Source organism: Archocentrus centrarchus, chromosome 2 (genome assembly GCF_007364275.1).
Source record: "Archocentrus centrarchus isolate MPI-CPG fArcCen1 chromosome 2, fArcCen1, whole genome shotgun sequence".
Lineage (NCBI taxonomy): Eukaryota > Metazoa > Chordata > Actinopteri > Cichliformes > Cichlidae > Archocentrus > Archocentrus centrarchus.
In genome coordinates, this window is record NC_044347.1 from 29,915,269 (window position 1) to 29,926,772 (window position 11,504).

Here is an 11,504-nt window from a genome sequence, read left to right on the forward strand (position 1 = left end):
TCTGAGAGACTGCTTTAGCTCCACTGTGTGGGAAGAGCTTTGTGCCCCTCATGGGGAGGACATCGACAGCATCACGGACTGCATCACTGATTACATCAATTTCTGCGTGGAAAACACTGTGCCCACCAGGAGGGTACGGTGTTTTTCAAACAACAAACCCTGGATCAACTCTGAAATAAAGGCTCTCCTGAAGGAGAAGAAGAGAGCCTTTAGATCAGGAAATAAGGAGGAGCTGAGAGCCGTGCAGAAGGATCTGAGAAGGAAAATCAGGGATGGAAAAAACATCTACAGGAAGAAGATGGAGGACCAGCTACAGCAGAGCAACATCAGTGGGGTTTGGAGGAGTTTGAACTCAATTTCAGGCCACAAACCAAGCCCTAGGGTTGTGGGAGACTTAGAGTGGGTTAACAACCTGAACCAGTTCTTTAACAGGTTTGACCAGCCACCCACCCCTCCCCCAGCCCAGTCCCCCCTGCTGTCAGCCCCACCATCTTTAATGACTGCCAACCTTTCTTCTTCTTGGGACCTCACACCTCTCAGCTCTCAGCCATCACCCACCCCCTTCACTTCTGAGGACTCCATCTCACAACCCCCATCCCCCACCTCCATCTTGTCCCTCTCAACTCATCATGTGAGGAAGGAGCTACGTAAGATCAAGGTGCGAAAGGCTGCTGGTCCAGACGGCATCAGCTCCAGGCTCCTGAGGTGCTGCGCAGATCAGCTGTGTGGCATCATGGGATACATGTTCAACCTGAGCTTGAAGCTGGGGAAAGTACCACAACTGTGGAAGACCTCCTGTGTGGTACCGGTACCAAAGACCAAACATCCAAAGGATCTTAGCAGCTACAGGCCGGTAGCCCTGACATCGCATCTAATGAAGACCCTCGAGAGGCTGGTCCTCAACCATCTACGCCTCATGGTGTCGTCTTCGTTGGACCCGCTGCAGTTCGCCTACCGGCCTGGCACCGGGGTGGATGACGCCATCATCTACCTCCTGCACCGAGCTCTGACCCACCTGGAGAAGCCTGGAAGCACTGTGAGGATCATGTTCTTTGATTTCTCCAGTGCTTTTAACACCATCCAGCCAGGACTTCTGAGAGACAAGCTGGAACTGTCAGGAGTGGACCACCACATCTCCGAGTAGATACTGGACTACCTCACTGACCGCCCACAGTACGTGAGGACACAGGGCTGTGTCTCTGACAGGCTGGTCTGCAGTACGGGGGCCCCACAGGGAACTGTGCTGGCACCGTTCCTCTTCACCCTCTACACTGCAGACTTCTCCATCAACTCCCCACGCTGCCATCTGCAGAAGTTCTCTGACGACTCTGCCATAGTTGGCCTCATCACAGGTGAGGATGACTCAGAGTACAGACAGTGGACTCAGGACTTTGTGGGCTGGTGCCAGCGGAACCACCTCCTGATCAACGCCGCTAAAACCAAGGAGCTGGTGGTGGATTTCCGCAGGCGCAGACCCACCACACGGACACCGGTGAACATCCAGGGAGTGGACATTGAGATAGTGGACTCTTATAAGTACCTGGGTGTTCACCTAAACAATAAACTGGACTGGACTCATAACACTGATGCGCTCTACAGGAAGGGTCAGAGCAGACTCTACCTGCTGAGAAGGCTGAGGTCTTTTGGAGTGCAGGGGACACTCCTGAAGACCTTCTATGACTCTGTGGTGGCATCAGCCATCTTCTATGCAGCAGTATGTTGGAGCAGCAGCTTGTCTACAGCTGAGAGGAAGAGGATAGACAAGCTCATCAGGAAAGCCAGCTCTGTCCTAGGATGTCCTCTCGACTCAGTGCAGGTGGTGGGAGACAGAAGGACTCTGACCAAAATAACATCACTGATGGACAAGGTCTCCCATCCCATGCATGAAACTGTTGCTGAGCTGGAGAGCTCCTTCAGTGACAGACTGCTGCATCCTAAATGCACAAAGGAGCGTTACCGCAGATCCTTCCTCCCAGCAGCTGTAAGACTTTATAACCATCACTGCTCCCAACAAAAACCACAATAGCCTACACAATGTAGGATAATATATAATATACTGTAAATAGTCCGGCACATCATGCACATTGTATATAGTGTTATTATTATTAGTAGTATTAAGGTTAATATTGTTTGTTGATTTTATATATATTCTTTTCTTAATAGTGTGAATTATTATATCTTTATTTATATTTATAATAACTGCGGCTGCTGTTACACCCAAATTTCCCCTCTGTGGGACAATAAAGGCTGTTTCTTCTTCTTCTTCTTCTTCTATAAACATTAGGTTACAACAGTCATTTAAAACAAACCACTGACTCCAGCTTGATGATGAAGGCTTTTCCAAAGTTGAAAATAGATTTTGAATTTCACTGGAAGCCAGTAAAGAGCACGAAGAATAGGTGATGTGTGTGTGTGTGTGTGTGTGTGTGTGTGTGTGTGTGTGTGTGTGTGTTGGGGGGGGGGGTTCTTAGCAATCTAGCTCAAATTTCAAATGCTCATTGGCATGACTGATTTCCTTAGAGAAAATCTCAGGGCACACACAAGAACCTCAATTTTGCCAGGACTCACATGAAAGAAATTTGAAGACATCTAAGGGTTAACGAAGTATTCACCAAGGCAGGAAAGGCTGTCGAGATTTTTGGGCTTAACAGAAAAAGTACAGCAGTGTCTTGTCAGCCTAGCAGTGGTAGGAGATGCCTTTGAAACTATTAAGCAGATGGCCAAGGGATAATATATATAGTGAGAACAGAAAAGGGTCAAGATCCCTGGTGGACAAGGGTGATGAGGATATACATCGGTTAATATGAATTCTGAAGTGTCTGTCAGATAAATATGATGAAAACCATCTGAGAACCAGTTCTGAAATCTATTGATAAGAGTGGCGTGATCAGTGATTTCAAAGACTGCAGATGAATCTAGTAGGACCAAAATGGAATGATCACCTTTATCTAAGCATGTAAGAATATTACAGTAGTAAGTTTTAATAATGCTGTTTCAGTGCTGTGGTGACATAGGTAACTGAAATCAAATTTGTCAGAAAACATTATCCATTCCTCAAAAATCGGATTTGCCTGTTGGCATAGGAGAGATGTTTCCTCGAGACAGAATGCAGAAACGTTTGCAGAAATGCAACAGCAAGGCAACCAATTGCTCTTTGGATTTCACCACATTGGTAACATGACATAGCCTCACATCATCAGTCTGTGTGGACCATGTATGTGTGACTTGACTGGATTCATATTTTAAGTATTCTTTTTTCTGCTTCACCTTTTGTATCACCTTACCTATGTCTGAACATTTTTGGTTTAATTTTATCAAATGGAAAATGGTCCAGTTATTACTGTACATGTGATGGACTGGTGAACTGTTAAGTTGCTTATGGCAGCGCCACTCTGAGGAAACCTTATATTGACTAAGCTCAGAGGCTAAGCAGGACTGGGCTCATTAATATGGGATGGGAGAAACTTTGTTCTCCCCTCATTAGGAGAATATATAGCTCAAGAGCTAGAGTGGGTCCAGTCAGAAGGTTGATTGTTTGATTTCCAAGCCTTGGGCAAGACAGATACTGAGGTATTAATTGAACCCAATGGCATATGTGTGTATGACTCTTATTAATAAGCACTCAGAGGTATTAAATTGTTTGAGGTGTGTTTGGCATACTAATCCTGGTTTCATCGTTTGTTACTTTACAGATGCTGCAATGTTTGCTACCAGAACTTATTGCCGTTTCATTGAATCAGTTCTCCATCGGTAGGGAAATGCTCCCTGTGCCAATGTCTGCATCAAACCCCCAAAACAGTTAATCTACCCCCATCCTTTACCATTTTTTCTCCAAACATATCCTTGTTTATAACAGCCAAAGGAAAAAAAAAACTGAACTCCATCATGTATCAAAAAGTATTAGGTTTGTTTCTGTCTTATGGTGCTAATATTTTTGATGATGACATGCAGTAGTATAGAGCACCGCTATTCCAGAGTCTGCTGAATATTTCTGAAGGTCTTCTGCAATCAAACTGGGAATTTGGCTTTCTTGCAACCCTGTGAGCAGTGATCTGAAAGTTTTCTTAGTCTTCCAGATCTCAGCTTGACTTTCATCATTCCTGTTCATTGCTGTTTCTTACTGACTCTATGAAAATAGTAACTAATACTTCACATTCATCTTATAGCCTACTCATACTTTGTGGCTTTCATTTATTCTAATGTTGCCTGCTGGTTTTGGAGATCCCTAAAAACTCACTAAATTCTGGCAACTAAAAATGACCTAGCATGGTGCATTTCCCTTATTTTAACTTTTAAGCTATATAAAACAGAAATAACAAGTACATTTTGAAAGTAATGCCTTTTCTGCAAGGTCAGACCTGATTAGTACTTGAATTAACTGTATAAGAACCAGTCTATCACACTTGTTCTTTTGCTCACATAAGCATTGACAGTAGCAGCCAAACCACTGTACGTATACATTCATGTACATTCACGGACAATGTAATGTGGTGGTCCTGCTGCCTGTATTGCTCATTTATCCACCCAGAGAGTTTTTATGTGAATTACTTTGCAGAAGAAAAGATCCATATACGTGTGATGAGAGTCTTGTGCTATAGTGACAATGTGACAGGATAGAAACAGGTGCCCCCTTCCTCGGCTGAGCTGCATTGTTAGCTGGCTGCCCACCTCTTTGGTTGGTGGATGTAAACAGTAGAAAGAAAATAGTTTCTCCATGAAACTGCTTACAAGGTTTGTGGAGTCATCAGGTCGTGATATCTGGAAAGAAACAGTGCTTTGGGGTATTTTAAATATATGTTTTTCATTTTATGTTTTTCTGGCACTTCTAAGATAGTTTTGAATATTTGTAAGTTAGCAAAAGGCGTCTTAAACAATAAATAATAACTAAGACATATTCATGTTAGATCAACAATTCCTTTGTATGAAACAGGACTCCCAGTATCCAACCAGTATTGACTGATGACAGTGTTTGATTGGAGATGACTTTAAATGAGTCACTACAGAAAAACCATCACTTTAATGATTAATTACTGTTATAGCATCCATTGTTTTATTTTGTTTTGAGCCAGCAAAATATTACTCAGTCATATTACTCACAGATCTGTGTTGCTTTTTTTGGCACCCAGGATGCAGCTTCACTGAGTTTCTTAACAAGCTTTCAAACTGAGGGGAGCTCCTTGAGAAGTTCACACATCAAAAGTAATTAATTCCTCTAAAGTTGATAATCGCAGATTTAATTATACTTGTTTACATCTTTGGTGGTATAATCAGGAGGCCCTATGTGTATTCAAGAGTCCTTGATTATGGATGCAGTTTGACACAACTGTGTTTAGTCCTGAGGCACCTGATGGTGCTAAAGGTAAATGACATCAATGCATAATTAATGCTGTTAAGAGGGCAATCACCAATTTGTCTAAACAGGAAAGGTTGGTTCTGTAGAATAGATTAATTGTGTCTGCTGTGTTAGGTTTACTGTTTGAATCAACTCAGTGTGATTCATGGGTTAGATTAGCCATGTCTAAAAATGTTTGCTGGAAAGATTTCTGAAGTCAGAACACATTTTATGATCCTTAATCTTTAAGTCTCTTTCCCACTATATATAATATACATTCACTGGCCACTTCATTAGGTACACCTGTTCAGCTGCTTGTTGAAGCAAATTTCTAAGCAGAATCAAATGGCAGAAACACAATGCATTTAGGCATGTTCAAACTGAGAATCAGAATGGAGATAAAATGTAAGTGACTTGCTATGGTTGTTAGTATCAGATGAGGTGGTATCAGAAATGGATGACTTAGTGATGATTTTTTAAAATAACCATCTCCTGGGTTTACAAAAAAATATCCAAAAAAGAGAAAATGTCCAGTGAGAAGGAGTTCTATATACAAAAGTACTTTGTTGATGGCAAAGGTCACTAAGGTGTGTAACTGGTCTCATTCACCCAAGCACTTTCTACATCTAAGTGTTTTCTAGTTGACATTCACACACAATCCCACTCTGGTGAATACATCAGGAGCAACTTGGGGTTCAGGTTCTTTCCCAAGGACAACTTGGCATGCAGACTGGAGCAGCCAGGGATCGAACCACTGACCCTCTGATTAGCAGATGATCTGCTGTACCTTCTGAGCCACAGTCACCCTACTAAAAAGACGTACTGTACCTAAAAAGTGTCCGGTGAGTGTTTGTCAAAAAGATGGGTGATTCAGATTGCTTCTAATGAGAGAGGAAACATAATTTTATATATTTGGTAGTTTAAAGAATAATTTAAATTTATTTTTATTCCGAAGTACAGTGCTAAAAAAATTAAATGAATACTTTTAAATCAGAGTATAGAATCAAGTCAATAAAACTCCTGGGACAGTGATCTGGTCAGTGAAGTAACAGAAGGGGTTGTTAATCAGTTGCAGCTGCCTTGGTGTTAAGAAATTAACAACAGGTGCACTAGAGGGGCAACAATGAGATAATTCCTAAAACAGGAATGGTTTCACAGGTGGAGTCCACATTTCCAGATTTCTCTTCTTATCTTTTCTGACTGTTTTTTCACTAGTATTGCATTTGGCTAGGGTCAGTGATACTACTGGTAGCATGAGGCAACATCTGGACTTTAGAGACATTGCATAGACGGTCCAACTCCTCCAGGATGGCACATAAATACATGCCATTTCCAGGTTTGCTGTGTCTCCCAGCACAGTCTCAGGAGCGTGGTGGAGAGTTCAGGAGTCAGGCAGTAACTCTAGGAGAGCTGAACAGTGCTGTAGAAGGTCCTTAACCAATCAGCAGGACTGATATCTCCTCTTTACAATGAGGAACATATTGAGCACTGCCAGGGCCCTGCAATATGACCTCCAGCAGCCACTGGTGTGAATGGCTCTGACCAAACAATCATAAACAGACTTCATGAGGGTAACCTAAGAACCCAACATCATCTAGTGGGCCCTGTGATCACTACCTGGCGCCATGGAGCCCAACTGGCATTTGCCGAAAATCTCCCATTAAATTCAATTCCATTTTTTTTTTTTTAATATAGCTCCAAATCACAACAAAAAGATGCCTCAAGGTGGTTTATATTGTAAGGCAAAGACAATACAGTAATTACAGAGAAAAACCAGCAATCAAAATGAGCATGCACTCTGGAGGAACCAAGCTCAGGAAGGGTCGTGATCAGTTGGGGCTGAGGGGAAGGAGACTGGACAAAAGACATGCTGTGCAAGAGAGCCAAAGATTAATAATAATTCATGATTAAATGCAGAGTGGGGTATAAACAAAGTAGAAAGGAGATGAATGATAAGCAGCCTAGGTCTACAGCAGCATAACTAAGGTGTTCCAGGGTCATCTGATCCAGCCCTAACTATAAACTTGTTTAAAAAAAAAAAAAAAGGCAGCTGTCAGTTTTAAGCCTAATCTTAAAAATAGAGAGGGTGTCTGTCTCCTGAATCCAAGCTGGGAGCTGGTTCCACAGAAGAGGGGCCTGAAAGCTGAAGGCTCTGCCTCCCGTGCGGGCATAGGTCGTCATTGCCAGAGGAGAAGGTACAGGCCCGTCATCCCGTCCATCATCATGGGAAACGTGAGATGTCTTCCCAACAAAGTGGACGAGCTGGCGGCGCTAACGCGACATCAAAGGAGCTACCGGGAGAGCAGCCTCATGTGCCTGACGGAGACGTGGCTAACCGAGCTAACCCCGGACTCACACATAAATATGGACGGCTTTCATTTGATCCGTGCCGACAGAACCAAGGAGAGTGGTAAGAAGAGGGGCGGGGGTCTGGCTGTGTTTGTGAACGATAGATGGTGCAACTCCAGACATCTAACCATCAAAGAGACGCTCTGCAGTAAGGACATTGAACTGCTCGCTGTTAGTATGAGGCCGTACTATCTTCCTCGGGAGTTTTCACATGTTATTGTGATAACTGTGTATGTGCCGCCCTCTGCTAACGCTGCTGCAGCCTGCGATGTCCTCCATGCTACTACCAGCAGACTCCAAACACAGCACCCACAGGCCCTCTTTCTGATCTCAGGGGACTTTAACCACGTCTCCCTGTCCTCCACTCTCCCCACCTTCACCCAGTATGTCACCTGCCACACCAGGAATACCAACACACTGGATCTACTGTATGCCAACATCAAGGAGGCATACAGCTCATCACCTCTGCCTCCCCTGGGGGGCTCAGATCACAACCTGGTTCATCTCCAGCCTGTGTACAAACCCTTGGTACACAGAGAACCAGTTGTGACACACACAGTGAAGAAATGGTCTGAGGAGACTGAAGAAGCTCTGAGAGACTGCTTTAGCTCCACTGTGTGGGAAGAGCTTTGTGCCCCTCATGGGGAGGACATCGACAGCATCACGGACTGCATCACTGATTACATCAATTTCTGCGTGGAAAACACTGTGCCCACCAGGAGGGTACGGTGTTTTTCAAACAACAAACCCTGGATCAACTCCGAAATAAAGGCTCTCCTGAAGGAGAAGAAGAGAGCCTTTAGATCAGGAAATAAGGAGGAGCTGAGAGCCGTGCAGAAGGATCTGAGAAGGAAAATCAGGGATGGAAAAAACATCTACAGGAAGAAGATGGAGGACCAGCTACAGCAGAGCAACATCAGTGGGGTTTGGAGGAGTTTGAACTCAATTTCAGGCCACAAACCAAGCCCTAGGATTGTGGGAGACTTAGAGTGGGTTAACAACCTGAACCAGTTCTTTAACAGGTTTGACCAGCCACCCACCCCTCCCCCAGCCCAGTCCCCCCTGCTGTCAGCCCCACCATCTTTAATGACTGCCAACCTTTCTTCTTCTTGGGACCTCACACCTCTCAGCTCTCAGCCATCACCCACCCCCTTCACTTCTGAGGACTCCATCTCACAACCCCCACCCCCCACCTCCATCTTGTCCCTCTCAACTCATCATGTGAGGAAGGAGCTACGTAAGATCAAGGTGCGAAAGGCTGCTGGTCCAGACGGCATCAGCTCCAGGCTCCTGAGGTGCTGCGCAGATCAGCTGTGTGGCATCATGGGATACATGTTCAACCTGAGCTTGAAGCTGGGGAAAGTACCACAACTGTGGAAGACCTCCTGTGTGGTACCGGTACCAAAGACCAAACATCCAAAGGATCTTAGCAGCTACAGGCCGGTAGCCCTGACATCGCATCTAATGAAGACCCTCGAGAGGCTGGTCCTCAACCATCTACGCCTCATGGTGTCGTCTTCGTTGGACCCGCTGCAGTTCGCCTACCGGCCTGGCATCGGGGTGGATGACGCCATCATCTACCTCCTGCACCGAGCTCTGACCCACCTGGAGAAGCCTGGAAGCACTGTGAGGATCATGTTCTTTGATTTCTCCAGTGCTTTTAACACCATCCAGCCAGGACTTCTGAGAGACAAGCTGGAACTGTCAGGAGTGGACCACCACATCTCCGAGTGGATACTGGACTACCTCACTGACCGCCCACAGTACGTGAGGACACAGGGCTGTGTCTCTGACAGGCTGGTCTGCAGTACGGGGGCCCCACAGGGAACTGTGCTGGCACCGTTCCTCTTCACCCTCTACACTGCAGACTTCTCCATCAACTCCCCACGCTGCCATCTGCAGAAGTTCTCTGACGACTCTGACATAGTTGGCCTCATCACAGGTGAGGATGACTCAGAGTACAGACAGTGGACTCAGGACTTTGTGGACTGGTGCCAGCGGAACCACCTCCTGATCAACGCCGCTAAAACCAAGGAGCTGGTGGTGGATTTCCGCAGGCGCAGACCCACCACACGGACACCGGTGAACATCCAGGGAGTGGACATTGAGATAGTGGACTCTTATAAGTACCTGGGTGTTCACCTAAACAATAAACTGGACTGGACTCATAACACTGATGCGCTCTACAGGAAGGGTCAGAGCAGACTCTACCTGCTGAGAAGGCTGAGGTCTTTTGGAGTGCAGGGGACACTCCTGAAGACCTTCTATGACTCTGTGGTGGCATCAGCCATCTTCTATGCAGCAGTATGTTGGAGCAGCAGCTTGTCTACAGCTGAGAGGAAGAGGATAGACAAGCTCATCAGGAAAGCCAGCTCTGTCCTAGGATGTCCTCTCGACTCAGTGCAGGTGGTGGGAGACAGAAGGACTCTGACCAAAATAACATCACTGATGGACAAGGTCTCCCATCCCATGCATGAAACTGTTGCTGAGCTGGAGAGCTCCTTCAGTGACAGACTGCTGCATCCTAAATGCACAAAGGAGCGTTATCGTAGATCCTTCCTCCCAGCAGTTGTAAGACTTTATAACCATCACTGCTCCCAACAAAAACCACAATAACCTACACAATGTAGGATAATATATAATATACTGTAAATAGTCCGGCCTGTTAAGGTTCAACACACAGGCACATCATGTACATTGTATATAGTGTTATTATTAGTAGTATTAAGGTTAATCTTGTTTGTTGATTTTATATATATTTATATTCTTTTCTTAATAGTGTGAATTATTATATTTTTATTTATATTTATAATAACTGCGGCTGCTGTTACACCCAAATTTCCCCTCTGTGGGACAATAAAGGCTGTTTCTTCTTCTTCTTCTTCATTCTACTCTTAAGTATCCTAGGAACCACAAGTAAGCCAGCAGTCTGAGAGTGAAGTGCTCTGTTGGGGTGAAATCATACTGTGAGGTCTTTAAAGTAAGGTGGGGCCTGATTATTGAAGATCTTATATGTAAAAAGAAGGATTTTAAATTAAGTTCTGGATTCAACAGGGAGCCAATGGGAGAAGTATGGCCTCTCTTTGTAGTCCCTGTCAGTACTAATTTTGGATCAGCTGAAGGCTTTTCAAGGAGCTTTTAGGACAGCTTGATGGGTCAGCAAGGGTCTGGGGAGGGACGTACAGACCTCTGCAGGCTAGGCAGCAGCACCCTGACTGCCATTAGATATCAGGATGAAATTCTTGGACCCACAGTCTGGTGCAGTGTCTGGCCTCATGTGGTGAGAGTACAAAAGCAGTGCCTGGTACCACCGACTGGCCCCCATGTTCGCCTGGCCAAAATCCAATATGAGGACATCTCTGGGACATTATGCTTTGGTCCAGCCAGTACTGCCAGGTTTCACCTCAGACTGTCCAGGAGCTCAGTGATGCCCTGGTCTAGATCTGGGAGGAGATCCCCAGTACACCATCTGTCATCTCATTAGGAGCATGCCCCAATGTTGTCAGGCATGCATACAAGCAGGTGAGGGCCATACAAATTACCGAGTACCATTTTGAGGTGCTGCAATGAAATTTTGGCAATGTGGATCTTTTTTTTAATTTTTCCATATTTTTTTATCCTTTCCATCAAATGATGTAGCTTCCTTTCATTCCTAAGACATTACCCAGTCAATATCAGTACAGATATCCAGCATTCATTTTTTTCCCCATTTAAATCTGATGTGTTTTCAAAGGGTTCCTTCAAGTTTTTGAGCAGCATATTATCATAAATGTTGCCATGCTTCATGATGACTTTGCATTCAACATCTCTGTTGTAGAAATTT